Genomic DNA, 14,946 nt, shown 5'->3' on the forward strand with positions numbered 1-14,946 from the left:
AAGTGTTGTTGAATTGTGTACAGTTTTTGTAGGGTAAGGAAAAATCCGAGTAAGCCAGAGATTAATAGCAGAGTAGTTAATACTTAACTGAGGAGAACCTCACACAAAAGGATAAAAGGTAAATTTTAAATTCCCATCATATTAAGTTTTACAATTGACTGCTGTTCATTGGGCCTTGTCTGCACAGAAGGGCAGGTCCAGATAGATTTTCCTATGACCGACTAGCTACTTGCAGCGTTCATCTTCCAATCTTTGTAATTTTCTCTCTGTTTCACTGTTTGGGCAACATCCTTCATGTTCTCATGAGTTAAGATGGAATCATTTTTACTGGAGATACCTAGAGCTTAGGGAAAAATTACTTATTCTTTAATGCTTAAACACAAAGTTTTGTTTACTTTTTGTTATGTATGAGTGTTCTGTAGCATGTATACCTGCACACCAGAAGAGAGCATAAGTTCCTTTTACAGGTGGTCATGAACCACCATGTGGTTGCTGGGAATTGAACTCAGGACCTCTGGAAGAACAGTCAGTGCTCTTAACTGCTGAGCCATCTCTCTAGCCCCTAAACTTAAACTTTTAAATGCTTACTTTATACTAGGTGTTACGAGACTCTGGGATACTAAAAGAGACAAGCACTGGGTCTGATGACATGGCATGTGGCTGTCACCTGGCTACCAGGAGGCCAAGGCAGGAGGATTGTTTGAATCTAGTTTGGGTAACATAGACTCTGTTTCCTAAACACAGACATGCATGTGTGCACACAAGCCCCACTCTCAGATGGCTTTTCTAGTTATGGAATTAAATGTCTCTCCTTGGCTGGACTCTATTTTTAATTAGAACATTCAGAGGCTCACAGATGATTGGGTATTTCCATAACCATATTTTATAATATTAAATTTATATGAACAAAATATAAGTCCAAATTTACAAAGATTACTGTGACTTTTTAGATTAGTCAAGACATTTTTTTTGCCACAGAACCTGTACTTTAAAAAGTCAGCGTAAGTTTTCATTATATAACATTTTCTTTCTTTCTTTCTCTCTTCCTTCCTTTCTTTATATTATTTATTATATGTACATGTATCAGATCCCATTACAGATGGCTGTGAGCCACCATGTGTTTGCTGGGAATTGAACTCAGGACCTCTGGAAGAGCAGCCAGTGCCCCTAATCCCTGAGCTGTGTCTCCAGCCCTATATAGCATTTCCAACAAGGTTTGTTTTTTATTCTCCTCCCCACTTCTCCATCCCTGACCCCCCTTGCACTCTTCCACCTACCCATCCATAACTTTCTGCTTTTGTGTTTCCTGTGTTCTTGACCCCTCCCCCGCACTTAGCACTTCTCTTTCTCTTTCTTGATTTCCTTTCTACTTTCACAGCTACTCGCACACTCACACCCTGCTACGCACATCCATATGAATGTAGGCTAGATCTGTATATGATGAAGAACACACGATTTTTATCTTTCAGAGTTTGTTAATATGATTGTTTGAATACCTGCATCTTCTACAGCGGCAGCGTGAGTCCTAGGCGCCTTTGGAAAAGCGCCTCATGGGTATCAGTAGATGGCCGCGTGCATCTCAGTCCAAGAGGGGTTTAGGATGGCGTTCTGCATGCATGCTAGAATGAGTGTGCATAGCTTCTAGAAAATTATTCTGAAGACTGGACAAGTCCAAATAGAGCTTCTGATTCTCCTTGGGTGGCTATTGGGTGCTTTGGCCAAGCACTTTTAAATTAATAAGGTGAAAGCCCTCATCACTTTCCCTATAAACTGGCTTTCCCTGGGCATGCGATGTTAGACAAGGTGTCAATATGGCCCCATGACATTGATCTTACTGCCTGTAACCTGTGATGAAGAAACCATTGTTGTCTGTGTAAGTAGAACCTGCGTGTTTATACAATTATCAAATCATCCAACAGTGCATTTCCCAGCCACTGGTGAGCCACTAAGCACAATCCAAGTATTGAACATACAGAAAAAAATATCCTTGTCACATCTGATCTAAAGTAGTGTCTAGGATTTAAAAAAAAAATGGAGCTGGAGAGATGGCTTTGTACTTAAGACTACTTCCTGCTCTTCTGGAGAACTCAAGTTTGGTTCTTAACATCCATGTAGGGTGGCTCACAACCACCTGTAACAACAGCTCTGTGAGATCAGACACGGCCTTCTGGACTCCATGGGAACTTGCACACATATGGAGTACACACACACACACACACACACACACACACACACACACACACTCACTCACTAACTCATTAAAAACAACCAAAAGTCTTCCAGTTTACACTTGTTTCAGGAACTCTGCTAGGCCCATACAGAAAAGGCATGCTTTATTCTTTGAGACTATTTTCTTCTTCCCAGCAACTGTCCATTGGACTACTGACTTACCATTACCTTTCCTTAGTTATTGCTGCTGCTCACCAACTACCCTGCTCCTTCACCAGCACCAAGAGTTCAATATGCTTTCTTTATGATGTATTGCTGGAGTAATAGGACGCTAAACGAGATTCACTAGATCCGTTTTAGCTGGGGGCTTCCCTGTGATGGTTAATTCTATTGCTCAACTTGACACCATCTAGAATCACCTAGGAGACAAGCACCTGGGTGTGCCAGTAAGGGAATTACTAGCCTGGGTTACCCAAGATGAGAACAGCTACCCTAAATGTGGGCAGCAGCACTGCACCTGCTGAGGCTTGGGCTAAATGAGGAGAGATGTTGGTGCAATATGACCAGCTCCCTCAAGTTGTCGGTGCAGCACCCCTCAAGATGGACCATCTCATCAAAGCATGAGTGTTGGTGCCTGCACCGCCAGTGTGTGAATATCGGACATAGGTCTGCGGGATTGAAAGAAAACATGTACACGGGTCACCCGTTTTCAGAGAGTGCCACCAAGGCTTTACTGAGATCTCCTTATATACCCGAGGCAAAAGCCGTGGAAAACAACAAGGCAGGTGAAAATCCCCAACCAGGAAAACAGGAAAAGTCTGTGTGGTGGAAAGTTCCGGGCCCAATCAGGAGCATAAACAACTTCTTAACAACAACAGGCAGGAAGGGTGGGGGGGAAGGGTGCCATGGACAGTCCCGGTCGCAAATCAGGGGCTAAGAGCAGCTACTAAGGGTACGAACAACTTAGCTATAGCAGGCTAAAAGGCTCAGCGAGGGGGAAGGGAAACACCACAAGGTAGGACCCAACACATGAACACAGGTAAATACCTTCTTTAGGTTTTCTTGGGCCAGGTATTGTGTCCGAGCAGTGAGAAAAGTGACTAATATAGCCTCAGGTTTGCGAATGACTCAGAAGGTGCCAAGTGCCCCTATTTGGGGATATGAGCTCAGGGTGGAACCCAGGATCCCATAAATACTAAGTACTACTTGATGTGTTTATAAAAAGATAAAGAGAGGGGGATATATTCTATGGAGGTGTGGGGGAAGAGTGTGCCTCAGCGGGCCCATGCTTGAGACATCCCTTCCCGCTAAGGGACCATCTGCATGACTGTATAGTATAGAATAGAGTTTATTCAGGGCATGTGGAGGGGAGTTAAGAGGGTAGTGGGGAAGAGAGAGAGAGAGAGAGAGAGAGAGAGAGAGAGAGAGAGAGAGAGAGAGAGAGAGGTGGTGGTTTGCCCTGGAGATATCTGTATTTTGATGCTAATTCCTTGCCCCAAGCACAGCTGCCTAGTACTGAGGACTCAGGTGACCTTATCAGTACCTTCTATTTAATTTGTAAAATAAAGGTGAGAGCCCGTGATTTGGGCAGAAGAGGGAAGTTGGAGGGGAGGAGGAGAGAGAAGGGATCGGAGGAGGAGGAGGAGGAGGAGGAAGAGGGAGTTGAAGACATAGCATGGAAAGACCGCACGTTAGGAGGGATTTCAGAGTTGGAGATAGTGAGGTGGTAGATCTGCCCAATCTAGGCGTGAGCTGATCAACTCACATTAATCGAGTTGTGTTTTCTTTGCGCAGGCATATTCGGGTTGGAGAGGTTACCGCAACAAATTGGCGCCCAACGTGGTTTTGTGTGCTGCAGGATGAGAGAAGAAAAAGACAGCCCTGAAAAGATCCACACTCTGCGATGCTGAGATTCTGGGACCTTCCAGTCCAGCTCCTCATTTGATTCTACCTCAACTACGTTGAAACTGCTTCTTTTAAAGATTTGTCTCCAGAATGTTTCCAGAATAGCTAGCTTGCCTATCCAGTCATTTAGACTGTCATAGTCAAGATGTCAGCGAAGTGATGAACTTTCTCAGCACACAGTGACTGGAAGGCAAATGATGCCAGTTAGCTCTACTTTGACAAAGCCAACTTTCCTAATTCCCCTTGGGCTACAGTAGGGAATTCTTTGCCCCAATTCAGCTGGAAGCAGACAAAGGAAGATCATCGTCCTAGTTCCTTATGTTGGGGTGGATGGTTCTGGTTATTTTAAGAACTGTAGATATGTTTTCTTTTAAGGGATACTTTACAAATGTAGCTTTGGACAGGAAGGGAACTAGAGAGTTTAAACTTAGGGATTGCTACTTTTCCTTTCTTCTTCTCTATACTTTCTTCTTAGGGAAAAGGAAAAGGAGTGGGGAGAAAGGGAGAATATAGTAATACCATAGAAGTTAGAGAAATAGACAAATAGGGATAGGTTAGCAAATTTACTCTTTTTTTTTTTTTAAGAAAGATTTTATTTATGCCATGTATGTGGGTACACTGTCCTGTCTTCAGACACACCAGACGAGGGTATTGGATCCCATTACAGATGGTTGTGAGCCACCATGTGGTTGCTGGGAATTGAACTCATAACTCTGGAAGAGCAGTCAGAGCTCTTAACCGCTGAGCCATCTCTCCAGCCCGCAAATTTACTCTTAAACAAAAATATTTTATAGTTAGAAATCTTTGTAGTTGATACAAAGTTGAAGTTGCAATCTTTATATTGGTATAGAGTTCATTTTATACAAATGTAAGGCATTCGCTGGTATAATTTCTTATGATTTAGAATTGAGATTAATATTGCTACTTTAATATAAGCATTGTGCCTATACAATACATTTAAGAATACAAGTCTTAGACCCAGTCCTATACTGCTATTGTACATTGTTTTTAGTTGATTAACCAATATGAGTTAAAGGACAGATAGAAAAGTCATGGTTCTGAGTCAGTTAAGGCTATTTTTTGAGATACTTTAATTAGAAATGGCCAATGGTAGTCAATGCTTACAGTTCAGAAATGTCTAATGTAGATAGAAAATCTTCAAAGGTATCAGAAGTCCACAGAATATCACATTTATGGACATTTCTTTATTAAGATCATTTGACTAGAGACCTATCTGCTTCTGACAGGATCCTTTCTTAGATTCTAAGAAGAAATTGAGCATCAGTGGAATTGTTCCAATTGTGATGAGACAGCCACTGGGCAAAATTGCTTCAATTTATCTACAGACAAAATACTGCTCAGAAAAGGACAAATTATGCAGAATAGTTGACTGATAAGCTCTGCCAAGACAGGGTGATCAGCCCTTCAAAAATCTACATTACAAAGGTCTGTCAGATGATCCTGGGCCAGAAGGCTGAAGACTGATGCTCCAACATTTTGAGGAATGGGGGACTGTCCAAGTGACCAGCAGTCTCTATAAATTGGGTAAACTTGGAAGCCATGTTTTGTGCTTCTCATATTTTCAGGTAATATTAATTATTCTTGGATTTCTGACGTGGTTGGAGACTGATAGTCTCATAGACAACCCAAGCTGTTTAGCATTGAGAAAGATAATAAATCTGAAAAGATGGTTTTTCAGGTGGCATACAATCTAAAACCAGGATATAAGTCAGGTATAGAATTATAGTCTTTTAGGATAGATGACAAGATGCTTTAGTTAATGGACAGATTGATGGACTGGGTGTTGAGGGTATCATATGTTTTATAAATTGTAGAATGATAATAATTGTACTCAATTTATATATAAGGTAAAAGACCTTTTAACTGGACAAAAAGGGGGAAATGTTGTGGTTTGCCCTGGAGTTATCTGTATTTTGATGCTAATTCCTCTGCCCCAAGGACAGCTGCCTAGTCAGAACTGAAGACTCAGGTGACCTTATCAGAACCTTCTCCCATTTAATTTGTAAAATAAAGAGAAGTTGGAGGGGAGGAAGGGAGAGAAGGAGTCGGAGGAGAAGGAGAAAGGGGAGCTGAAGACATGGCATGGAAAGACCACAAATTATGAGGGATTTCAGAGCTGGGGAATAGGATAGTGCAGTGGTGGATCTGCCCAATCTAGGCATGAGCTTGTACTCATGTTAATCAAGTTGTGTTTTCTTTGTGAGGGCATATTTGGGTTGGAGAGGTTTCTGCAACAGAGAAGAGAAGAGAAGAGAAGAGAAGAGAAGAGAAGAGAAGAGAAGAGAAGAGAAGAGAAGGGAAGAGAAGAGAAGAGAAGAGAAGAGAAGAGAAGAGAAGAGAAGAGAAGAGAGAGAAGAGAAGAGAAATAGAAGAGTAGAGGAGTAGTGGCCAGCCATGAGCATGTGGAGAGAAGGGGGGAAGGGAATGGGGAGAGAGGGGACAAAGGGGGAAGAGGAGAAGAGCAAGAGAGAGCAAGAGAGTGAGGAGGGGGCAAGCAACCCCTTTTATCGTGTCAGGCATACCTGGCTGTTTCCAGGTAACTATGGGAGTGGAGCTTAGAATGCTAACACTATACCACCACTGAGCTACATGCTCAGTCCTTATCCCTTAGTGAGAATTTGGACCACTCAGGCAATACTTGTGAACCAGAACCCTGGAGTCATCAAGCATCATGAAATAAAAACAAAACAAAACAAAAGTTTTATAAGTTTATAAGCCCGAGAAAGGAAAATCAGAGCCTTAGAGTTAAGACATTTGAAAAACTCCAAACAAAGCAAGGGACTCTCTTTAGTTCCTTTGGAAGAAGACAGCCAAGGGCTTAAATGACTCTGGTGAGAGAGAAATCAGGAAAGGCCCAAACTCCATTTTTATTGTGCCCTCTTTGGTAACCAACCTCCAACAGGAAAGAAAGGAGTAAAAGGAGAAGAGTTGTGAGACCCACAGCCCAAGATGTGCAAAGGTAAAAGAATTTCCCTTTATGACAGGTGATACTGGGTTTGAAACAGAAATGGGGATTCTCAGGTTTGAAGCTCAGGTGTGAAGGTATCTTAGATTTGATGGGGGCATCAAGGTGTTAGCTAAGGGGACAATCTCCATAGTCACACCCGAGAGTTATAGCTAGAAGGCCTGGAGGAAGACAGCCTGGGAGAGGCAGGAAGCTTCCTCAGTCGGGCTATAACTGAAGACTCACCTGCTCAAAGTTCCTGAGCTGGGATGTCTCTTTAGAAGGTGAGAAGCCCACCACTGTATCCTTGCATCATCCAGTTATACACAGTCATGCCCTAGGAGGGTCATCAACATGGGTGATATAATTGGAAAAGTCTGCGGATATCCCCAGCAGCCACAGTGTTGACTAGTAGGAAGAATGCCGGATGGATATGGGCGGGCCCGTCTTTGCATGGCTTCCCTCACTTCTGTGCTACTATCAGGCTGCAGGGAGATCATTCTGCAGGGATGGCTGAGTTTGTATAATTGATACACGTTTTTCATTGCTATCCCTGCGCTCCTTTCTGGGTGGGAGGAAATCCTTGACTCTTTCTCAGGAGCACTCTTGTCTGTGCTTGGCTTTCCAAACAGACTCAGAGCAACTCCTTCCAGCATCTGAGCAAATGCCCTTGCTCAGGGTGGAAGATGAAGGGAGGTGGGTGCCACAGGATCAGAGGGAACAGACAATGCTACCCAGAGCCACTTACCCCTCATATAATTTTTATGACCTAACTTCCCTTCAGGCCTAAGTTATATATATATTTTTAATGTCTGACGTTACATGCCTCAGATGTTTGAAAAATCATTTTCTTTGCCTTTCTACTGTAACATCCTTCCCCAGGGCGATGGGTGCACAGCTCCCATGAATGGAAGACAAAGAGAAAAAGAAATTCAGAGAAGGCACCTCAGATAGCATCTCAAAATATTATCCTGCCACAGTCGCACCCAAGGACACTAATGGACCTGGGGGCGGGAGCAATGGAATCTTGTGACAGTCTTTGATGGCTCATGGGAAATGGAAAGAGACCAGATGATCAAAGACAGGGAAAAGGTTCAGTGTTTTTCAAACACAGAAAAAGAGGGTGCTGCACATTGTAGGCAGGGAAAGCTCCAGAGAGAATTTGCCTATTTTCTGGTTTGTTTGTTTGTTTTATTAGTCTGTCTTGGAAAGAAGCCATTGAAAGGAAGCCCCTAGATGTTAGCAAAGAACATGAGTATCTCCTGAAATATTCAGGAAAAGACTCAAAGACGGGGAGAAGTCAAACGGGTTTGAGTGTGCAGTACAGTGAACTCGGAAAGACCACTGGACCTCACTCTCCAAGTCATTCCTGTTTTAGGGAGTGGAACCCTACCAGGGATCATTAGCATGGTTTGATCTCTGTGGCGTGTCCGTTAACACTGTTCCTTTGCTTCATTGTCTCATGTTCCTGGTGGCCCACTCTTCCTCATGTCGTCAGCTCTGTTCTTTGTGGCACTTCTGTATTCACCTGGTCCTGGCTTGCTCTTCAGTTCTGATGCCATGATAGTCTCAGTGTGCTGCATGATCACAAACGTGGCAATATGGTGGGTTGGTTTCCTTTCCACAGGAAGGCAATTTAGGATTGGATCATTCCTGAGATCACAATGAGAAGCATATGTGTGTGTGTGTGTGTGTGTGTGTGTGTGTGTGTGTGTGTGTGTACACCAAATCCTGTCTCCTTTGCCTTGTCGCTTTTGGCACAGTTGAAACCGTACGTGGTAAGTAAGGCTCATGCTGCAGGAAATGCCTCTTTGCTCCAGCCTTGTTAACCCAGTGTCGGGCTCTCTGAACCACTTACTTTTTTGCTAGGTCACACAGGGCTTTTGGGCAAAGAATTTGTGTGTGTGTGTGTGTGTGTGTGTGTGTGTGTGTGTGTGAGAGAGAGAGAGAGAGAGAGAGAGAGAGAGAGAGAGAGAGAGATATGGTGTATGTGTGCCAGAGATCTGAAGAGGATGTCAGGGGTTCTGCTCTATCCCTCTGCATTATCCTCTAGAGGCAGCACTCCATTTAGAGAAAGGGAGTGAGACAAGACGAGTCCTAAGAATGCTCTTAGGTTCTGAGCAGCCATGATCCTACTTCTAGGAAAGGTAGACACCTTTCTCATTGCTTTTCTCATTTCTGGGATGAAACACGAGACAAAATGAACTTAGGGAAGTGTTTTAGTTAGGGTTTTGCTGCTGTGAATAGACACCACGACCAAGGCAACTCTTATAAGGACAACATTTAATTGGGACTGGCTCACAGGTTCAGAGGCTCAGTTCGTTTCATCAAGGTGGGAGCATGACAGCATCCAGGCAGGCACGGTGCAGGAGGAGGTGAGAGAGAGTTCATGGAGGCTGCTGTTTGAGGCCACTGACCACCTCGCAGCTATGGTCAGCAGACCACAACGTGAAAGCAGAGAGCCACAGGGGAGGTGCTAGGCTCACCTCCTTTTTATCCACCCCAGGACCCTAGCGTTGGTATTCTGTCTAAGCTCCACCCCCACAGTTACCTGGCAACAGGCAGGTATGCTCCACCCCACAGTTACCTGGCAACAGCCAGCTGTGCCTGGCACTATAAAAGGGGTTGCTTGCCCCCTCCTCATTCTCTTACTCTCTTGCTTCTTGCTCTTGCCCTCTTGCCCTCTTCCCCTTTGTCTCTTCTCTCCTCATTCCCCTTCTCCCTCCCTCCACATGCTCATGGCCGGCCTTTACTCCTCTCCTCTTCTACCCTTCTTCTCTCATTAAACCTTTCCACGTGGAACCACGTTGACCTGTTGTGTTTTGTCCGGACTCGAGCTGAGATTTCTATCCCAACACCCAGTCCATGGAACGATGCCACCACGTGCAAGGTGGCTCTCCTTTCCACAGTCAAACCTCCCTGGAAGGACCTTCACAGACCCTCTCGGAGGTTTGTCTCCCATGTGATCCTAAAGCCTATCGAGTTGGCCGTAAAAATTAATCACCAGGAAAAGAAAGCGAAGAACCGAACCCAAGTCGGTTGTCACTTCCGCTACAAAGGTGTTTTATATGATTTAGAGAAGAAACTAGTGATTCGGAGAGAATTTTATAAAGGCTTATGAATATATTCGAAGTCGATTTTATGGCTCGTGGCCGGCAATATTAATGGAAACAATATTAATAAAAGGTATTCTTTATAGTAATAAAAACCTGAAACAAGGACTCACCGATCATTTTTTTACCAGTTTCTAAGGCAGTTAACTTTCCAGTGTAATTAAAGAGAAAGTAGACTTTAAAAAAAAACAGACAAGTAGACTCTATCTTAAACTTAGCTGTCACTCGGTCTAGGGCAAAGACAAAGAGGAACCAGTAGCAGTCAAGGATAACACACCATGGGCACACTGGCATTACAAATGTGACATCCGAGGCCCGGTGACATGGCTCAGTTGCTAAAGGTACCTGCTTCCATGCCTGATGACCTTGAGTTCTGCCTGCAGAGCCCACCTCGTGGAAGCAGAGGAGCTCCCCCCACAAGTTGTCCTCTGACCTCTACACAGGCACCATGGCATGTGCTCACACACGAGTAAACGCAAACATTCATAAATTGTTAACAGGAGTGCTCCTGTCTCCCTACTTGGTGGCAGAAGAGACAGAAGCCGCCCAAGCACCACTGGGTGCTTCCAGTTTGAGGTTCAGTTGACTCCTCTTGCTTTTCACTCTTGCAAGATTCTAGCTCAAAGTTCGCTGACGTAAAGCTTGTGCTAGCGTTGCTTGTGGCTCTGGCTCTGCACCACTTGCCCTGTGGGTTGCTACCAGAGTCCCCCGTGTTCCACTCAGAGATCCCTGCTCCCACACCACGTAGCTGCCCACCAAAGTCTCATCTTCCTTGTCTTCAGAGCTGCCTAAGCACCGTTTGCCAGGGAGAAGGAATTGGCCAGGAACATGCAGACTGTATCTGATCCCTTGAGGTCAGAATGGTTTTGTTTTGTTTTGTTTTGTTTTCTTCAGGAATCATTAGGGATTTAAGGAAAAAGGTTGGGGAGAGCCCTCCTGGTATCACAAATACCACACTCTGTGGCAATGTGGTATTACACATTCTAAGAGACTGGACCTTTTGCTGGATCTCACAGCCTGGCTAATAGTACCCCTTGAGGTCATTTACCACTTGAGACTGCCATCTTGCTTTGTACACAGCCTGTTTGCTTTTACCAGACTTTAAGAGAACAATGTAACAGTCACTCTTGCTGTGCTTGGATTTCCCATGGAGTGAACTTTTACAACCTCAACGATGCGTAGTTGAATCTTAAATTATGCATTCTTTCCGGCCCCTGACCCAAAGGACAATGCATGCGTGTTTGTGTGTGTGTGTGTTGTGAGAACCATTTTCTGAAAAGAGCAAATGGATGAAAGCAGCCATATAAAACGAGCGTCTGCCATAAATACTGAAAACAGCATGTGGAACCTGCTTGGTAGTGTTTGCTTGTTTGTTACCGGGGTCAGTTGGGGTCAGTTGGAGCCAGTGACTTAATTCCTTGTAAAACTCTTAAAGATTTCTGTAAATTATCCCTCATCCCTCCCTTGTTTGATGCTTTCTGTGCTGTTCAGTAAATACAGAGCAAAAGCCCTTTGTTAGGGACAGACGGTACAGATTAAGACAAGACAGCATTGAGGCAGGCACGCATCCAGATTCACGACAGACAGAAGGCAGAAGGAAGACACAGGAGAGAACTGGAGAATTCAAACTCCGTATGGCTTGCTCTCGGTTAAACTGCTTCAAGGGGACACCTCTAATTTCTGTGATGCAGCACAGAGACGCATTAGTGACCCCAGGTTTATGGCTGAGATGCTGAACCAGTGCAACACACCTTTTGAGTAGAAAAGCGGGGGTCTCATCCTTTATGATGTCAGGGAGAGAACATCCTTGGGACTCTGCCTGTGCAGAGGGGAACAGAACCAAGGAATGAGAAAGGATGACAGAGGCCTGACGTCATATTTGAATGCCTGCATCCGGCTGCAGTCAGACCCCTCTGAAGCCCAGGGCATTTCAGATTTCTGAAACAGTGAGTTCTTGTCTACTTACACTAGTGTATGTTCAGCGTTGCTTCGTGCAACCCAGGGTCCTAGTTAATTAGGCAGGCCAGAGTTCCCTTTATGTAGTAGAAACGTAGCTTATCTGAAAGCTACGTTCAAAGAGCAAGAACCTCGATCAGAGGAGCTCTTCATTTGCAACGTAAATGCGTAAACATTAAGTCTCCTGTTGCATTTTTTTTTTTAAATTTATTTATAAAAGTCACTGCAGCAGGCTCACCATTTCTGAAGGAGAGGGCTGAGCTCCGAAGCTGTGCAAGACTTGGGGCTGATTTTGTGAGTTAGAGCAGGCTGCTGATTGTGACAGACTCTGTGCTCTGATTTATTGCTGCCATGTGCTTCTCGTATGGTTCACATTCCAGCGAGAGGGATCTGGATTCTCTGCCTTGGGATCAGATAGGGGTTTGTGACACCTGAGTTTCTGGGGTATAATACAAGTGATGTGGGTGTCTGAGGCTGGGCTAGGAAAAGAATGCAACTTCTGGGCCAATGGGATGACTCAGTGGGTAAAGGTGCTTGCTGTCAAACCTGATGACCCTGAGTTTGATTCCTGGAACCTGCATAGTGCAGGGAGAAAACTGACTCTGGCAAACTGTCTTCTGGATTCATTTGCTGTGTGTTCCCTTTGGCAAATATCTGATTGCATACGGCAATACCAGGTCTATTGAAATCTTGCAATTGCTCAAACCTGTAATATCCACATGTCCAATATGCACTGTGTAAATCAAATGTTTATCTGCATGTTTATGCTATACCCATTTCCATAGCAACAGAGTAGAATTTACAAAATGGAATAGTTCACATATTTAATGGCACCAAAAAGGTAGATTGCCTTTCTATCACCTTATTTCAACTGTACTTTTTCAGATTCTGTGTTTGCCTATTTGGCATCTATTTATCACAGAGCTAATTATATTAACTTTATTTTCCTTTCTTCTGTCGTTTTGGTGCCCTGACATTTAGGGTCATATGGACCTATGACCGTCCCAGCCAGGGCTTAGTAGCTCCTCAACATCGTGAACATCTTTGATATGAGCCAATAGAGATATTTAAGTAACTCTCACACATCCACCCTTTATCTTCCTGATATCCCAGAAACTTCCAGAACCACTCAGAGTTGGCAATACAGACCATGGAGCAAGCTCTCTCCTTACTCCTTTCTTTCTCACCAAGTCTGGTGCTTCCTTGTTGTTTGAGTTGCCATAATAAAACATTATGACCCAAAGCAGTTTGTGGAAAAGTTTATTTTGGCTTATGTTTTTTTGGGGAGCAGGGTCTGTAATGGGGAGGGAGGCATGATAGCAGGGGGCTGGAGCAGGAAGCTTAGGGCTCAGATTTCTGTCCATGCACAGGAAGCAGAGAGTAAAGTGGACACAGGGTGAGGTTATAGAGTCCCAAAGCCCTCCCACAGTGGACACTTCCTCCAACAAGGCCACATCTCTTAAAGGTTCCCATAACCTCCCTAAACAATGCCTCCACCCAGAGACCAAGTGTTCAAATCTCAAGCCTACGGGGCAGATTTCATAATCTAGCCATCACAGTTGTTGATCCTTAATAACATGGCATACCTCTGTCTGTTGGGAAAACTGGGTGGGAGGCAAATTCTTCTTTCAAGGGCCTTGACCTCTTTGTGTCAGCATTGTATCACCTACAAAGTTTAAATCCCTGAGACTTCAAAGAGGACATACAGAAGAACACCTACTATATTTGTGTACACACACACACACACACACACACACACACACACACACACACACACACGCATGCATACACAAATCAAATGTAACCGGAGACAATGAAAAGCAAGCCTCCTCTCCACTTCAGTTTCCTGCAAGCACAGGTAAGTCAGTAGCATGTAAACATATAACAAGCAAGTGATATTGCAGGGTTCCCATGACCAGACCATGCTAGAAGTCTAGTATGGGTCCATACATCCAAATCAGGACTGAGTCCAAAGATTTCTACATAAGGCCGCTCAGTTGTCTGCAAACGTTTCTTGGTCCCCACTTTGACCAGTTGCTCTTCCTCTAGCCCACTAGCTGGTGGAGGGCCATTTACCATTGTGTATGGATGTCCCCACACTCACACCATCAGGGGTCATTCGTTCTGCTTGTCTCCTACCCTGAGATATTCTTTGCGTGTTGATCAATTCCAAAGGTTACACCATGCCCAATACAACCATTTAAAAATTGTTCTTTGGTCAAAAGTAAATAAACATTGGGACATTTGTTCTAGGGAATCCTTTATTTTATTTTATTTTTTAGAAACTTTGTACCAACTGATAATTTCTGATGCTCCTCCACTTCATGTTTTCCTGCAGATTTCAATGTAATAGACTTTTTTTTTTTCTTTTCTTTTTTTCGGAGCTGGGGACCGAACCCAGGACCTTGCGCTTGCTAGGCAAGCGCTCTACCGCTGAGCCAAATCCCCAACCTCAATGTAATAGACTTTAACAAGTAAATCTAAAGGGGAGTACTTTCATCCTAGTCTGTTCTCTTTTCTGCTTCTATAGACAGACTCTGTTTTTCTTTAAAATGGGAAAGAGAAAGGTGATAAAATCAACACTAAGCTGCAGAAAAGGATTCCTCATGTGTGGTTGGTTTTCTTTATTGCTAACTGGATAAAACCCAACAAGTCCCAAGTCTGGTGGTGCGTGCCTTTAATCCCAGCACTCACACTCGGAAGTGGGTTCAAGGCCAGTCTGATCTACATAGCAGGTTCCACCCAGGGCGACATAACAAGACCCTGTTTCAGAAGCAATCCTTCATTCGAGGAACTTGGGGTCAAATGACATTTTCAAGTATGATCCAAAAGAAGGAA

This window comes from Rattus norvegicus, chromosome 3 (assembly GCF_021556685.1).
Source record: "Rattus norvegicus strain SHRSP/BbbUtx chromosome 3, alternate assembly SHRSP_T2T, whole genome shotgun sequence".
Lineage (NCBI taxonomy): Eukaryota > Metazoa > Chordata > Mammalia > Rodentia > Muridae > Rattus > Rattus norvegicus.